The 15765-nt window shown below is 41.3% G+C and overlaps 1 protein-coding gene across 1 annotated transcript in view; it reads right to left on the bottom strand.

Annotated features, from left to right (window-relative positions):
* Window positions 1-15765, bottom strand: part of dok4 (docking protein 4) — a 120947-nt gene that overhangs the window by 96341 nt on the left and 8841 nt on the right. Inside the window, exon 2 of the mRNA XM_032538254.1 lies at window positions 1172-1291. The gene's annotated coding sequence lies outside the window, so the exon portion shown is untranslated. The remainder of the gene's footprint in view (window positions 1-1171; window positions 1292-15765) is intronic.

Genomic DNA, 15765 nt, shown 5'->3' with positions numbered 1-15765 from the left:
AAACTTAAAGTCCTTTGAACAAAAACACATTAACAAAAAAAATTATCCGTGTTGCCAACAGCAACGCCAACGCTCATAACATGGTTCACAGCCCGTTTTAATTTTTTAAATATACATTTATCAGAATCATTTATTTGTCATTATACATGATTCTGATGAATGAATATTTAAAATCTTCCATTATAAATGCAGATGCTGATAGATCGGGAAATGCCTAATATCGGCCGATATTATTGGCCCACCGATATATCGGTCGATAGAGCCAAGCCGGCTGTTTCTCCCAAGCTAGGCTAACCGCGTAGCAACAGCACCATGCTTTACACAATTAAATTAGGTTTATATTCATTTAAGAAATAAGCATATTTAACTAAAGGCTCTCTTTAAGTTTGTGGGAACAGCGCAAAGATCTTTGGCTGAGTCTTTATAAAGAACACATGGGGGGAGAAAAGCATAGACAAAGAGAGAGAGGAAGAGGAAGGGAGCTGCTGAAAAATCAAAGTAACTCTGATGATTCTTTATTGGCTGATTGAATTCCCTTGTTCCAACAATAATGGAACTGTATCCACTGCCAAGCGTCTTGGCATTTTACAGCATGGCTGTGTATGTCTGTGATAGAGGCCTTTACTGTATGAGGAGTTGAGCTTTCCTAACCCAGTTACACCTTTCAACAAGCAGCAGCAGCTCTCCCCCCACCCCCCCCCCCCCCCCACCCACCCTCCCTCGCTCCATCGCCCCATCCCTCCCTCCCTTTTCTCTCCTACTCCTCCTCCACCATCCTGGTAATCCCTCTATCACATTGTCTGTAACCTGGCCCATGTTATCATCCTATTACTGTGACACACAACTGCACAGATTCTCCACAATGGTACACAAACATACTGTATGTGTATACAGCAAGGCCGGGAGTTTCATTTAAACATGGGGGGGAGGGGGGCACATATTTAGCGGGGGGATCTGGCGGCCGTTCCCCTAAGAAATTTTAAGAGTCAAAACTTATTTTTAGAATTTCCGGCAGTCTGTTGAACTTCTACGCACCAATTCCAATGCCCATGTAAGCGTATGGGGAAAAGTCTTATAAATGCACCCGTTCTAAATAAACCACATAACATTTTAAAGATATTGTGCAAAGCATCAGAATGTGATGATGGGTGCGAGGTGTGAAAGCACTCACCTACAACTCAATTGCCCGTGTTGAGTAGTGAGAAGCCGGTGAGGGATCACATCCGTTGCGGGTGCCTTTGGTGCAGAGAGACTCTGAATGATTCAGGGAGCACAGAGCGGGACAGGAGCCCTAGAGAATACAAGCAACTTCAAATCAGAACAAATATTTGCTTTGGATCTTTTTTTTTTTTTTTTTAAGTTTGGTATGTAACAGGTCTGCATTGGTATGTTCTGCTGTCTTAATGATACAACACTGACAAAAGGACCCAATATCTCCAGCTTATAGTCAGCTTTTATATATTAACAGCGACTGAAATGACAGCATTTCAACCTAGCGCAAAAACAAAACTGACTCAGTGCTCTGTGACAAATGTTGGGCTTGTTTAAAAGTGTGGGGGCTGACACTGATTGAAACATTCTCCACCCGAGGCTTACTGAAGGTGCTGGAAACTGCAAACCCGCATACTCCACTGGCTGCTGCTGATAGCAGCTCCCATACATACTTGCTGCCCCTTATCACTTCCTGCACATGCTCAACTGGAACAAGCCATAACCATGACGCTGGTGCATAACTTTATAACTGTTTTTTTTTTTTTTTTTTTATTCATTCCCTGTTTGTTCACCGTTTCCTGTTTTTGCTGTATTCTCATTCCTTCTTCATGGCTCTTTTCATTCTGTCTGGGTTTCCCGGTTTTCGTCTTGTCTAAGTTTTTGATGCCATTTTATTTTGTAGTTTTTTTTTTTTTTCTGTCTGCCTTGTGTGTTTTTCCCGCCTTTTGTGATTGTCTGCCCGGCCCTGATGTCTCTCACCGGTCCTCTTGTCACCTGTCCCTCGTTACAGCCCTCATTACCTCTTGTGTATTTAAGTCTCTGTGCTTTCTTTGTCTGTTGTCCAATCGTTGTCCTTCCCTGCGTCTCTCCCTGTGGCGTTTTTTCCTTGTGGTTTCTGGCACTCCTTCGTTTTTACTGTATTGATGTTTGTTTGGATCTCAGTTGCCAGTTTTTACCTGCCCGCTTTGGGACACCTTTTGTTTGTAGCTTTTTTAATTGGTTAAACCTTTAAATGCTGCCTCCTCGCTCCATTCTTCATTTTGGGTCCAAGCCTGCTATGACACAAACCTCTACAATAACGTTGTTATGGCTAACGTGAATTCAATTTGGTCTGGTTGTACATCATTGTTCGTTTTTCAGTGCTCCACTGTAAATAATGGCTGTGAAATCTACAGTTATTTCCTTTAGATTTCACAGAAACACTACTGTATATGATTTGTACAGTAAAGTGCTGTAACGTTACATTACAACCTTGTAGACTTGACAAAATTACAGTAGTCAAAGCATTACTGTAAAAAAAAAAACACAATATAGCCACTATAGTAATGTAAATAGTAAAGTAAACTACTGTATTTTTACTTTTTTATCTTGTATTTTACAATGACTACATAAAATACTGTAAATGGAAGTACGGTACCTTTACTGTAAAAGTTGCCAGTAAGTTACTGTAAATTTTACGTTAAATTTGTTACAGTGTAGGATCCTAATTAACACACTGTTTTGTAATATAACGTCAGATAAGTCCTGTTGCACTCAAGATCTCATCTGATCAGTTTGCTGTCGTTCAAAAAACTCTGGATTGTAGAGGTTATTTTGTATTTTTTCAGCGATTTAATAAAATGTCTGTTTTTATTTGGGCTCGAGTCTATAACTACAGTTAACGGGTACGGGCACGGAGGCGAAGAACGTGAACCGGCTTGGTTAGTATGATTAGCTCCGGTTAGCGGTTAGCTCCAGTTAACTTTATTGTAAACTGCTGCGGGAACAAACAGACGGATGGATGACGTTCCGGGCGCTTTCACTTTGTCCCACGGAAAGTCACATCACCACCAGTAAATTTTCCGCCTCAAATACTTAATTTCTTCCATTCTGATACATTTATGGTAAATGCGTTTAGGTTTAAAGAAAACAAAAAAATCTGGTGGCAGGTAACAATTAGAAGTAGGCCTGCACGATTCAGGGAAACATAGGAATCACAGTTTCTTTGCTTAGAATTAATATCACGATTCTCTGCCACGTTTCATTTGACCATGTCAAAACAAAACAAATTGGCAGCACCAAACATAGATTTTTTTTGGCATCTATAGCACATTGGGCATCACCACAAGCCTGTAAACATTGAGGCTTCAATGAAGGGAAGGGAGAGCATTGCAGCGCTTGAGAGCACTTTAAAACTTGTTTAATAAAGTCTAAAACTCACAGAAGAAAGTAGTAGCGTTTGTGATGTAGCCGGCTCATAAAATCGAATGAGAATCAAAATCATTAAATAAAAAATGTTATTTCAAAATTAAATTGTGAACAGGGTCAATTGAGATCGCGATTTAATAACGATTAATCATGCAGGCCTAATTAGAACTATAAAATACAATGGAATATAATGTAGTAATGCAGTAAAGGGGCTTTCTTATCCGTTGAACAACGTAGGAGTGACTAACATAAACTGTGATTACTGCTAATTTGTAAAATAATACAATCCCAAAGTGTTATGAAGTGTAATTTTTTCCAATTATGAAATACATTCTATTGATCAATAAATTATCAAGGATGTTGAATGCTGAAAATCAGACGCCTTGGCGCTTGTGGTTTTCCCTTTGGCGTTGGCTAAAACCTCTTTGGGGGAGGGGCGCCAAATCTTCATCAATGCAGGAAAAACCCTGAATGTGGGGGAAAAAAACATGGACGCTACAAGAACATGTGTTGTATTTTATTGCTCAGAGCATTTAAAGAATTCCGGTGTGTACAGTATTTCCAGTTTGTCTTACATATGGTTTTGGTTCTAGACCAGTTACATTCCCTAAAACCACTAACCAACCTAACCAACTAACCACTGTCATCGGTCCCATCTAACTCCGCCAGAAAGTAAAATACACACTAATTATTTAATGTACAAATACAGTAGGCATAGTTTGTAGTAAATGTAGTCCATTTAGAAAGAAAAAAACATTGTATCACTGGATGTGAGACTGAATGACTTGATAGAAGCAAAGACAGGCAATGAGAGAAACTGAAAGACAAAGAAAGAAAGCAGTAATGGAAGTGTATAAGAATAAGACACACGCGCACACACACACACACACACACACACACACACACACACACACACACCTCTCCCCCATCCTCCCCAAGGTCTACACTTGGGAAAGCGTCAGTCTGTCTGCTCATAACTATCTGTCACAGATACGGTGGGGATAAACACACACACAACACACACACACACACACACACACACACACACACCCACACACACACACACACACACACACACACACACACTTGCTCTCCCACGCTCACCCACAAACACGTCCCTTGACAGCTGGGCCACAGACAGACAAGACACTCTGTCTCCAGCCCCATATCAGATGATTGCATGCATGCACTACAAACACTCACAACCATAACCCCTCTGGGGTTATCTTCCCATCACGAGAGAGCCACAATGAAGTGGAGTCGTATTTAAATACATATTTGTTAAAACAAAAAGAGCAAAACGGAACATTTTGAACACAGAAAAAATGACTTCCTGAATCTGAAAGCAACATGGAGAAAACTGGGGGGTGTTTCACATCACTGACTGAGACTACATGAAAGCCTATTTTCATGTAGCACAGAATACAGTCACTGTGACAGCAAAGTGCCAATTATGTTCATTTGGCAGCTTGTCATGACTTTCCCTGGTCTGAAACCGGCAGGGCAGCCAGCCAGAGAGACGTGTCAATGCAAACGGGGTGCTGCAGCGTAACGTGGGTATAAAACTTTCATGCCCCACTCAGGATGAACAACATTAGATTTGATTAGACTTTTTATCTATAGCCATCACCAAGTCAGAGTGTCAGTTAGTCCAATATTTGCAAAAGGAATGGCGTTCCCATAAGCCTCAGCTGTGCTGTGTGTTTAGCGCCATTTAGCAAATGACGTTGTAATCACATTAGAAAACGAATTTAGCTCAAAGCACCGCTGTGTGCAGTTTGGCAGTTTAGCGAGACTACAATCTGCACTGGGCAAAAGCAACTCTACAAACACACACTGACAAAAACAGTGGCTAGATATGTCCAGTTTTCTGTAAGGTTGACATCCAACAATTAAAGGTCCCATGACATGGTGCTCTTTGGATGCTTTTATATAGACCTTAGTGGTCCCCTAATACTGTATCTGGGGGGGCAAGGTGGAGGAGAGGGGTGTGGCCTTGACCAACTGCTACTACTACTACTTTACTCGTTTGAAAGCCATGATGTCTCTCTCTCATGGGCGAGCCAAATTCTCTGGGTGGGCAAAGCAGAGACAGGGGAGGTAACCTTGTCCCTTATGACCTCATAAAGGGCAAGATTCCAGATCGGCCCATCTGAGCTTTCATTTTCTCAAAGGCAGAGCAGGATACCCAGGGCTCGGTTTACACCTATCACCATTTCAAGTCACTGGGGGATCATGGGCAGGCTGGGGGAACGCATATTAATGTTAAAAAAACTCATGAAGTGAAATTTGCATGCCATGGGACCTTTAAATCTGGGTGTTTTTTTCGTAATGTCTTATTGGTACTTGTTGGTAAAGGGTCTGACGAGCATGTGCCTGATCTGATTTGATCTGATGAGGAACCTCCTTGTCTCCAACAGGTTTCAAAATCATTGCATTTTGTAGTTAGTTAAGAAAAACTCAGGGGCAGCTGAACTCTGGATAAGTAAAAAAGATGTGGACAAGCATTTAATGATACTCAGTCAAGAAGAATTAGGACTAAGCAGAACAGTTTAACCATAGTGTGGTGTCATTTAGTGCCATCCCAACTCTGAAGTCCCTGTCTTCCTGATGTGTGTATTTTAACTCATGCTGGACATGAATGATTAACCCTCATGTTGACCTCGGGTAAAATTGACCCGTTTTCCTAAACTACCCAATTGTAATTACCCAAAATAACAAGATTGATTCCACACAACGCTGTTTGGCAAGTACAAGTCTCTACTTTCATTAATTTTGGGATGTCCCTTTCAATTTTATAGCATTTGAAAAAAACAACTGGAGTGGTTTTTAAATAATGAGTACAAGTTGACATATTTCAGTCTGTGATTATCCATCAACATCATTTCCTTTAATTTTACATCAGGTATAATTTCCTATAAATTAGGTTTATTTACCATAAATTCCAAAAATAACTGTAAAACTAAAGTTAGTAACTTAGTGTTATGTAGTGTTAAAAACACGATAGTGTCAAGCGTCAAAAGTGTTGAAAAAGGGACAAAAACGTAAGAAAAAGGTTAAAACATCGGGGAAAAAAGCGTCAACAAAAGTAATGATTTTTTTTTGAGAAGACAACACAAGGGTTAAAGATGACCAAATATGGTCTTTCTTCATTCATCTATGAATTTGTGAAAATGCTATTGGATCATTTACAACAACTGTTCCAAGTCAAGTTGTAGGTAGCCCAGATACCAAGCTGCACATTTATCTGTGGCAGTCTGGGTCAAAGAACATCTTATCCACTGTTTCTACAGCCATTTCTGCAAGTAGGAATGTGAGTGAGTGAGTGAGTGAGTGAGTGAGTGAGTGAGTGTGTGAACTTGTAAGTACAGTACATGTGTGTAACTTCCCTGGACTTGGCAGGATGGGAGTTTATGAGGCAGCGCTGTCTTATCAAACAGCTGTTATGTCTCCGGTCATCTAAAGAGACACAGTGCTGAACTACTCTGCCTGAGATAGGTTGTGACCTCCTGCTGTACTGTTGAACCCTGACACTGATGTGTGCGTTGATCTTTTTAAGAGAATGGCGGCGGGTGTCTGCGTTGGGGGTGTGTGGTAGAGCGAGCGACGCGATTAGCTTCGGAGCGAGTACTAGAGTACTAGAAGCAAAGTGACAGAAAAGTGCTTTCTGACCACGTTAGGAAATGTGGAGCAGGAAAAGTTAACCCTCTCCTTGATTTCATGTTTTTATGAAAAAGGAGAACCAGGAAATGAGTCGGGGGGAATGCAACGCTACCAAACTAAAGCCGAGCGACGTGCGTGGCCACAATGTGTAATTACATTTTTCCAGAGGTGCACGTCAGGCTATGGCATGGGGTCCGGGTGTAGTGTTTCAAACCGACGTACTGTATGTAGCCACGACATAGATTTATCGCTGAAGCATATATCGCATATATCACTCACAACATGAGTTCGTAAGCTTTATTCCACATTAGTTGCATCAGAGACAAACAACACCACATGGTCCATCAATCATATTAGGGTGCTGTCATCTGACAGGTTTGGTTCAGTTAAAAGATCCCTGGTGCACTTGCCTGGTTAGTGCCAGGCCCCCAGGAAAAAAAATCCCGGCCCGTCACGTGATGCCTTCTGGCCCAAAAAGACTTTTCTCCCAAAAGACTTACATGGACGCCTGCAAAATAACTTGTTTCACTGCCAGAATTTGATTTTTTTCAGTCCGAGGAAAACTGGAATATCTAGAAGTGTGACAGTTCAACCTTCATGCTGACTAGTTTTAGTGAGTAACAAATCCACCGTTAACATTGACGCACACTGTGACACTGTTGTACCACAGTATGGCACCTGCATCCCGCCATTAGCTTCTAACAAGTCCTTACGTATTTAGAAACACACTCATGAAGTCCACTTTATGTTTGTTACTGTGTGGGTATTTTACCCAGCTAAAGACTTCACCACCTCACCAGTTCAACTTAGGCTGCTGTAACCAACGCCTAAATCCTGATTGGAGACAAATTCCTGAAGTCATGAGCTGTTTGATTTACATTAACAAGGACATGTGCCCATACGGCTAAGTTAGATGGATGACACTGACCCCAGAACTGAGGGGAACACGTGACAGCATTTGAGTACTGGCAAAAAGAAGTTACCTACTACACGTGAAATCTGGAATTTTTCTGATTCTGTAATTCAAAAATGGGTTGAAAAACTATTGCTCATTTTTTATCTAGTTATTCAAAATGCATGCACAAAGACATGAACAACAAAAATAACTTAATGGAAGAAAAAAATTCAATCGAAAGAAGACGTAGAGAAGTATTCAGTCGAGAAAACAAATTAGAACTATTCGCACGCACACGCACGCACACACACACAAGCGCACACACACACACACACAAGCGCGCACACACACACACACACACACACACACCACACACAACACACACAGTGGCTAGCACTAAATCCTTGGCAATTTCTACTGTCTGGAAAGGGCTTTCAAAGTTCAAAGCTGGAGAGGGACATGCCTTAATCCAGACTGCATGAAGGAAAGGAGAGAAAGGAAGGAGGGACGGAGGAAGGAAGCTGGTAAGGAAGTGGGGAAGTAGGAAGAAAGGAAGGAGGGAAAGGGGAATGGTCAATAAAACACCATCTGCCAGTGCTGGGACGGACCACTGAGCTGTCTACAGATATTACAGAGAGTAATAGTAATAGTGTTTCAAGTGTGCGTGTGTGTGTCAAAGACAGAGACAAACACAACTGCACGCATGCATGCACACACACATACACGCACACACACACACACGCACACACACACACACACACAACACCACACACACACACACACACACACACACACACCACACACACACACACACACCACACACACACCAACAACACACCATACACATACCCGCTATTAAACTGTGTGATTTGGGCAGCGGGTGTGAGTCAGCGTTATCAGTGACATGGCTTGACATTTAAACCAAAAAGAAATCAAAGATTGTCGGTTGTTTGATTGTTGCCCTTCTACACGCCCTCAAAATGCTGCCTGCCTCTCCCCGTCTCCCGGCCGCCTTTCTTTCCATTACTTGTTACAAGTTTCATCTAATACAAAAACATTTTAATTAGTCATGACGTACGCAATGATTTTGACTTCTGACCAGTTCCACGGACATCCTACCATCACCTCTAGGGGGGGGAATCACCAAACGTCTCCCAATACGATATCATCACGATACTTATACCGCGTTACGATATTGTTGGGATTTTAAACTTATTGCAATATATTGCAATTTAGAACCTTTTTTCCAACTTCTAATTTTTTTCCCAATTTCAAATGATGGCAACTTTGTCGACATCTGTTTTATCTAAAAAGATTAATTTCTCTGTTTATTCATATCACTTCAATTTTATTGCTGCAAAATGGAATTGTCGAGCAGAGACAAACTGACCAACACATACATTTATAATGATAGATCAATACTTGGCGCCTGTGTATCGATACAGTATTTCCCATGAGGTAATGGATTCCCAAGGCGGCTATATGACATCTAGGGCTGTCCTGAATACCATTTTTGGGGCTTCAAAGCCTCGGACCGAAACATTGGAATGTATTTGAAGGTTTGAGGGTGGGGGTAATGAGATGACACAAACGTGTCTCACTTAGTAAATGTGCTGGCAGGTGAGCAAGGAGCTCATGGGCATGTAGGCCTACTGCTTCAAAAGTGCAGCAGAAAGAGATATTTTGATTTATTTTAAAAACTTTATTATCCACGGCAAGCGAGCAGGCAAGAAAACAAACTGAGTGACATGTTCTGCTTGTCTGTCTATTGATCTGCGCTCCTCAGTTCCGCACAGACAACAGCTACACGCGCAGCCCTGGCACACACACAACAAACAGCGATGTCCGTCTGACAATATTCACTCATAATAACGAATGCATAATAAAAAATGTTAGGCTACTATTCATTACTGCATGGGCAATTCCTGGGATGATGCATATGTAATACCTTAAAATGAAAGAAAACTACGAAGCATTTGAATACTGATTTGGGCGTTGATTACCATGGCAACAGTTGGATGCTTTGAACCCTTTGGTTCAGTCCTACAAATATTGCAACTGAATAGTATTAACACAAGATTCATTGGGACCAAGCATAATCACAAACCAGTGGTTTTCCTAGCAGTAATTTAGAGAAAATTAAAATTGAAGCTTTTAGCTATTTGACTTTTTCAAATCACGATTTTGACAAATAAATGATTTATAGAAACTAACCAAATGGGAATGTCGAGTCTGGTAAATTAAACACCTTACAAATCAAGGTCCTTCATGACATTGATACAACACTCTCTATAAATCCCATATTAACAATGAGAAATGGTTTCCGTGGAAGCCATTTCTAACGCTAGACAATCTTCAATATTATCTCATGACGTGCCGTGATTTGTCACGTTGCCCAACTGTAGCAGGAAGATGTATTTCCCTCCTGTTGCGGAGATGAAACAGTTTGTAATCTTCTCATCTGACTCATGGAGAAAAAGACAAAACAAGCATATTTCCCCAAACGTCTGATTGTTCCTTTAAATTCCTCTCCTTATCTGTGGTCATGCTGCAACAGAAACTCAGACACACAGGCAGCAGCAGCTGCTTTATCGCGCAGCTCATCGACATCATGCCTGCACGAATATAACAGGCCTATTATGCTCAAATTTCTCTGCATGTGATTCCCCTTCATGGTTATGTAACAAAGTAACAACTTGCTTAACACCCAAACTCACAGACGCAGATTTATATATACTGGATTTAATTTTTAATTTCATTTTTTATTTGTTTATTAATCCCCAGTGGGGAAATTACAATTCACACTCTGTGTACACACTTTGTTAGTAATCACACACAAGCCTGAAATACACACAAATGCTCAGGACCTATACCAGAGATGTCAGAGTGAGTGGGCTGCCAGCTGAGCCAGCGCCCTGAGCGGTTGGGGGGGTACGGTGCCTTGCTAAAGAGCACCTGGCAGTGCCCAGGAGGTGAAGTGGCATCTCTCCAGCAACCAATCCACACTTACTTTATGAACCAGTGACCCTGCGGTTCCCAACCCAACTACGGACTGAGCTACTGCCACCCCAAATCAGATCATATATAGACCACCATATATAGACCACAAACACACAGGAGGGGAAAGGGATTCTGAGATAAAGGTCAGGGATCACATACACAAAAACACACTGCCCACCTCCCTACTACCACTCATACTGACCGCCAAAGTGTGACAGACAGGCCATGCCACAGTACTGGCAGGACTGTAGGGCAGGAAAGGCAGTATCGAACCAAGAAAATTCAGATGGGCATGGTGTCCACACACAAGCGTCTATACACACCTACCCGGACAACCTGCTTACCTATCAGTCTCTGCCCTCATGCTTCACTGCCTCTATTTCTGCAGTGAATAGCTCTTTATATCAGCCCAAAATTCAATCCTCCTTCTCCAACCCCAAAAAACTCTTCTCTAACCTCCTTGATCCACCCACTTGTCTCCCCTCCTCTGTTCTACCAAACCACTTTGTCAACTACTTTATAAAAAAGACAGATGACGTACTCTTTTCATTCTCCATCCCACCGTATGACATTACAAACACATCTTCATCCACTACTCTGTCCTCTCCCCCCCATCCTGCCAATCAAGTTCTTACCCTGACAACCTTCAAACCACCTGCCCCCTTGACCCCATCCCTTCTCAACTTCTACAGTCTACTGCTACCAACTACCTTCCTTTTCTCACCCATTTTATTAACACCTCCTTGTCAAACCTTTCACTAACTCTCTTAAAGAAGCAAAGTGACCCGTCTTGTCAAGAAACTCACCCTCAACCCAACAAGAAGTAAATAAGTACAGACCTGTCTCTCTTCTTCCATTTCTCTCCTCAACACTTAATCGTAACTCTCTTCTAATCTTCACCAGAACAACCTTCTTGATCCCCATGGGTATGCGAGTTATGAGGCAGGCCACTCAAACTGAAATTGCCCTCCTTGCTGCCACTGAGCGGCTTCACACTGCTAGAGCAGCCCTCACTCTTTTGTGGTCATCCTTCTGGACCTTTCTACTGCCTTTGACACAATGAATAACCAGATCCTTATTTACACCCTTTAGGATCTGGTTGTTTCAGGCTCTTTCTGCTCACATCTTACTTTAAAAACCACATCTACTGGGTAACTTGGAGAGGGTCTGTGTCAGAACATTGTCCTCTTACAACTAGGGTCCCTAAAGGTTCTATCCTTGGTCCCCTCCCTTTTCTCTGTACACCAACTCTCTCGGTTCTCATATTCACTCACATGGCTTTTCCTACCAAAGCTACGCACCAGCTCTCTCTTTTCCGCAGTCTAAAACAAAGGTAGCAACACATCTATCTGCCTGTCTGACTGACATCTTCCATTGGACACACCACCTGAAACTCAACCTTGACAAGACCAAGGTGCTTTTCATTTCAGGGAAGGGCTGTCCCACCCATGAGCTTACTATCACCATCAACAACTCTTTGGTACCATCCAGACTGCAACGAACCTGGGTGTGACACTCCACAACCAACTCTCTCTTACTGCCAACATTGCTACAACAACCCGATCATGCAGATTTATGCTGCACAACATCAGAAGGATACAGAATCTGGTTCAGACTCTTGTCATGTCACGTCTAAACCACTGCAACTTTCTCCTGGCTGGCCTGCCTGCCAGCAAGTGCAATCCGACCTCTGCAGCTCATCCAGAATGCAGCAGCTCGACTGGTCTTGAACCTACCCAAGTTTCCTTACACTACACCATGCTCCGCTCCCTTAACTGGTTACCAGTTGCTGCCCGAATCGCTTCAAGACACTAGTACTTGCGTACCATGCCTCGAATAGATCAGGCCCAGCTTATAGTTAAGCCTTCCACCACAGCCCGTCCACTCCGCTCTGCATTGGCTTATCTGCTTGCTACTCCCTCACCTAATTACTGAACAAAATCCTGTTTTCTGTCCTGGTTCCTACATAGTGGAACAAGCTCCCCATCGACATCAGGACAGCAGAAAGTCTACACATCTTCCGCCACAGGCTAAAAACACATCTCTTCCAACTGCACCTTGACTAAGAAGATTATAGTTAGATTAAAAAAGTGATGCTAACTGTAAGATACTAACTGTAAGAGAAAATTTCCCACCTTTACTGTGGATGTCCAATCAATATTGATGGTATACGTAGACCATTTAAGAAATAATTCCCCAGTGTGTGCTATATTTACTGAGAAGTGAGTTTTCCTTTTTGCTAGTTGTGGCAGTACGGCTGGGTTTTTAAAAATTGATTTTCTGATTTACATCAATTTTCATTTGAATTATCCTAAAAATTGATTCATAAAATCCAAATCTTTGTCTGTATTATTTTTTAAACTAGACAACATAATCCATTGGTACCAAATATGTCATACTAGTTGGTTGGGAAGGGGGTTCGATAACCCTCAAGTTAGGCTACAGTTGGGTGAGGGAAAAACTGGCATGGCCATTTTCAAAGATACCTGAATGAAATGTCACTCAATACCCAGTGACTGACATTACTCACTGACTGTAGAGTCTGTAGAGCTGCACTATTTTGTTTGTTCATGTTAAATAAAAAGTACATTGATTTGATTCTTGTGAATCAGAATTGAATAAAGTAGGAAAATCCTTGACGTTTCCCAGCTCTACGTGGCAGCAGTTCCTACATGTACCAGGATGCCATGCACACGAGCTGCGACATCGCTAAGCTCTCTTACCTCTTTAAGTAAACAAAATCTACTCACAAATGTTAAGAAAGGAAATATTAAACCTGAACCCGAAAAATACAAGCATCCAAATGCTCGCATTGGACCCCGATTAATGACGCTTAAACTTATATTTACTTATCATCTTTGTAGAAAATATTGATGTTTTATTTATGATTTTGCACATGGACTACAGTGGCTTGAGAAAGTTTACACACCCAGGCTAAAGTTGATTAAAAAGAGGAATTAAAAAACATCTTTTCGAAATTGATCTTAATGCCTTAATTAAAAGAATTTAGGAAAATCCAACCTTTTAAAGGACACCAATTTTCTTTGTGAATGAATAATGTATTGTAAATAAATAAATGTTCTTCCTTAAAATACAGGGGGCATACGTATCCACACCCCCATGTTAAATTCCCATAGAGGAAGGCACATTTTTATTTTTAAAGGCCAGTTATTTCATGGACCAAGATACTATGCCTCCTGATAAAAGTTCTCTGGGCCTATCTTCACATACCCTTCACCATACCTAGAGATAGGCATGGGGAGCTTTCCATAAGATCATCTCTCAATGCAAATCAAACCAGCTATTAGGCTAACTGAAATATTCCAATATTCCAAAAATATGCCACGCCAATCTCTAGGTATGGGGAAGGGTATGTGACAATGGGGGATTATTTTAATTCCAAAGGCCAAGGGAACTTTATCAGGATACAAAGTATCCTGGATCCATAAAATAACTGGCCTTTAAAAATTAAAATCTGTCTGCCTCTATGGGAATTTAACATAGGGGTGTGTATACTTATGCCCCCATGTATTTTAAGGAAGAACATGTATTTATTTACAATACATTATTCATTCACAAAGATAATTGGTGTCCTTAAAAGGTTGGATTTTCCTAAAAAAAATAATTCATTAAGGCATTAAGATCAATTTCCAAAAGATTTTTTTTTATTCCTCTTTTTAATCAACTTTAACCTGGATGTTTAAACTTTCTGAAGACACTGTAGGTCCTCTTCCCAGGTTTTGGCACGGCATATTTTGAACTTCATTTTCCATTTTGGTGCATTTTACATGAGTTTGTAAATATAGAAGTGTTGTTACAGAGCCTACAGTTAGATTGGTGCTCTCTTGTTGCACCTTGTTATAAAAAAAGAATTATTTGGTATTGACATATAGACAGTCTGACACCGGCCAGCACCCTGCTATCCATCACACTGAGGAGGGGAGAGACCATACCCACACCCCCACACACACACCACACACACACAACACACACACACACACACACACACACACACACACACACACACACACACACACACCACCACACACACAACACACACACACACAACACAACACAATGCTATGACAATAACTGCATTTTTTATACTTAAATTCCAGGAGAACCAACGTGTGATATGAAATATAATGAAAACAATAATCGTTGTTTATTTATCCTCATGGCTGTCTTCTATTCTGTATCAGATTACGGTAAAAAAAAAAAGTAAGTTGCTCCTCACTTCAGCTTTGCACAAGAGGAGAATGGACAGTCCATTAAATCTGTTTTGTGTGTCCAATTATTTTGAATTAGGAAACTTTAATACAATACACGGTAGGGAAGGCAAGACATTTCTCCATACTCAGCATACACATTCATGTTACGGCTGCAGTGTTTTACCATTGCAATTTAGCCTAGCAACTAGCCAAGTTTCCTTCTGCTTATAGCTTAATTTCCGATAAAATAGCACGGTTGAATTTTAACCTGCATGCGCATTTCGTAGCCTAAAACAGAGCAGCTTATATTGGTAGAGAGAGCAACAAGTCAGTGGAGTGCCAAGTCGCCCTCCCTGCTCTTTGTCTGCTCAGCTGCTAGCTTTTATTTTTTTTCACTTTATTGACAAAAGAGCTGTTTGGAATAGAACTGTGGAATTCACATAGTTAGTATAAGATATGGACAATGTGACGCTGTGAAAGATATTAGAAGCACTTTCCCGGGGATGGCCGAGCGTTACTGCGCAGCCTCCAACTGAGATTGAAGACGTAGATGTGACCTGGCCAACCTGTCTGAAAGTTGTAAGTCTTCTGGTAGCT

Source organism: Etheostoma spectabile, chromosome 15 (assembly GCF_008692095.1).
Source record: "Etheostoma spectabile isolate EspeVRDwgs_2016 chromosome 15, UIUC_Espe_1.0, whole genome shotgun sequence".
Taxonomy (NCBI): domain Eukaryota; kingdom Metazoa; phylum Chordata; class Actinopteri; order Perciformes; family Percidae; genus Etheostoma; species Etheostoma spectabile.
The sequence above is the reverse complement of the archived record's forward strand: the minus strand, read 5'-3'. Positions and strand labels throughout refer to the sequence as shown.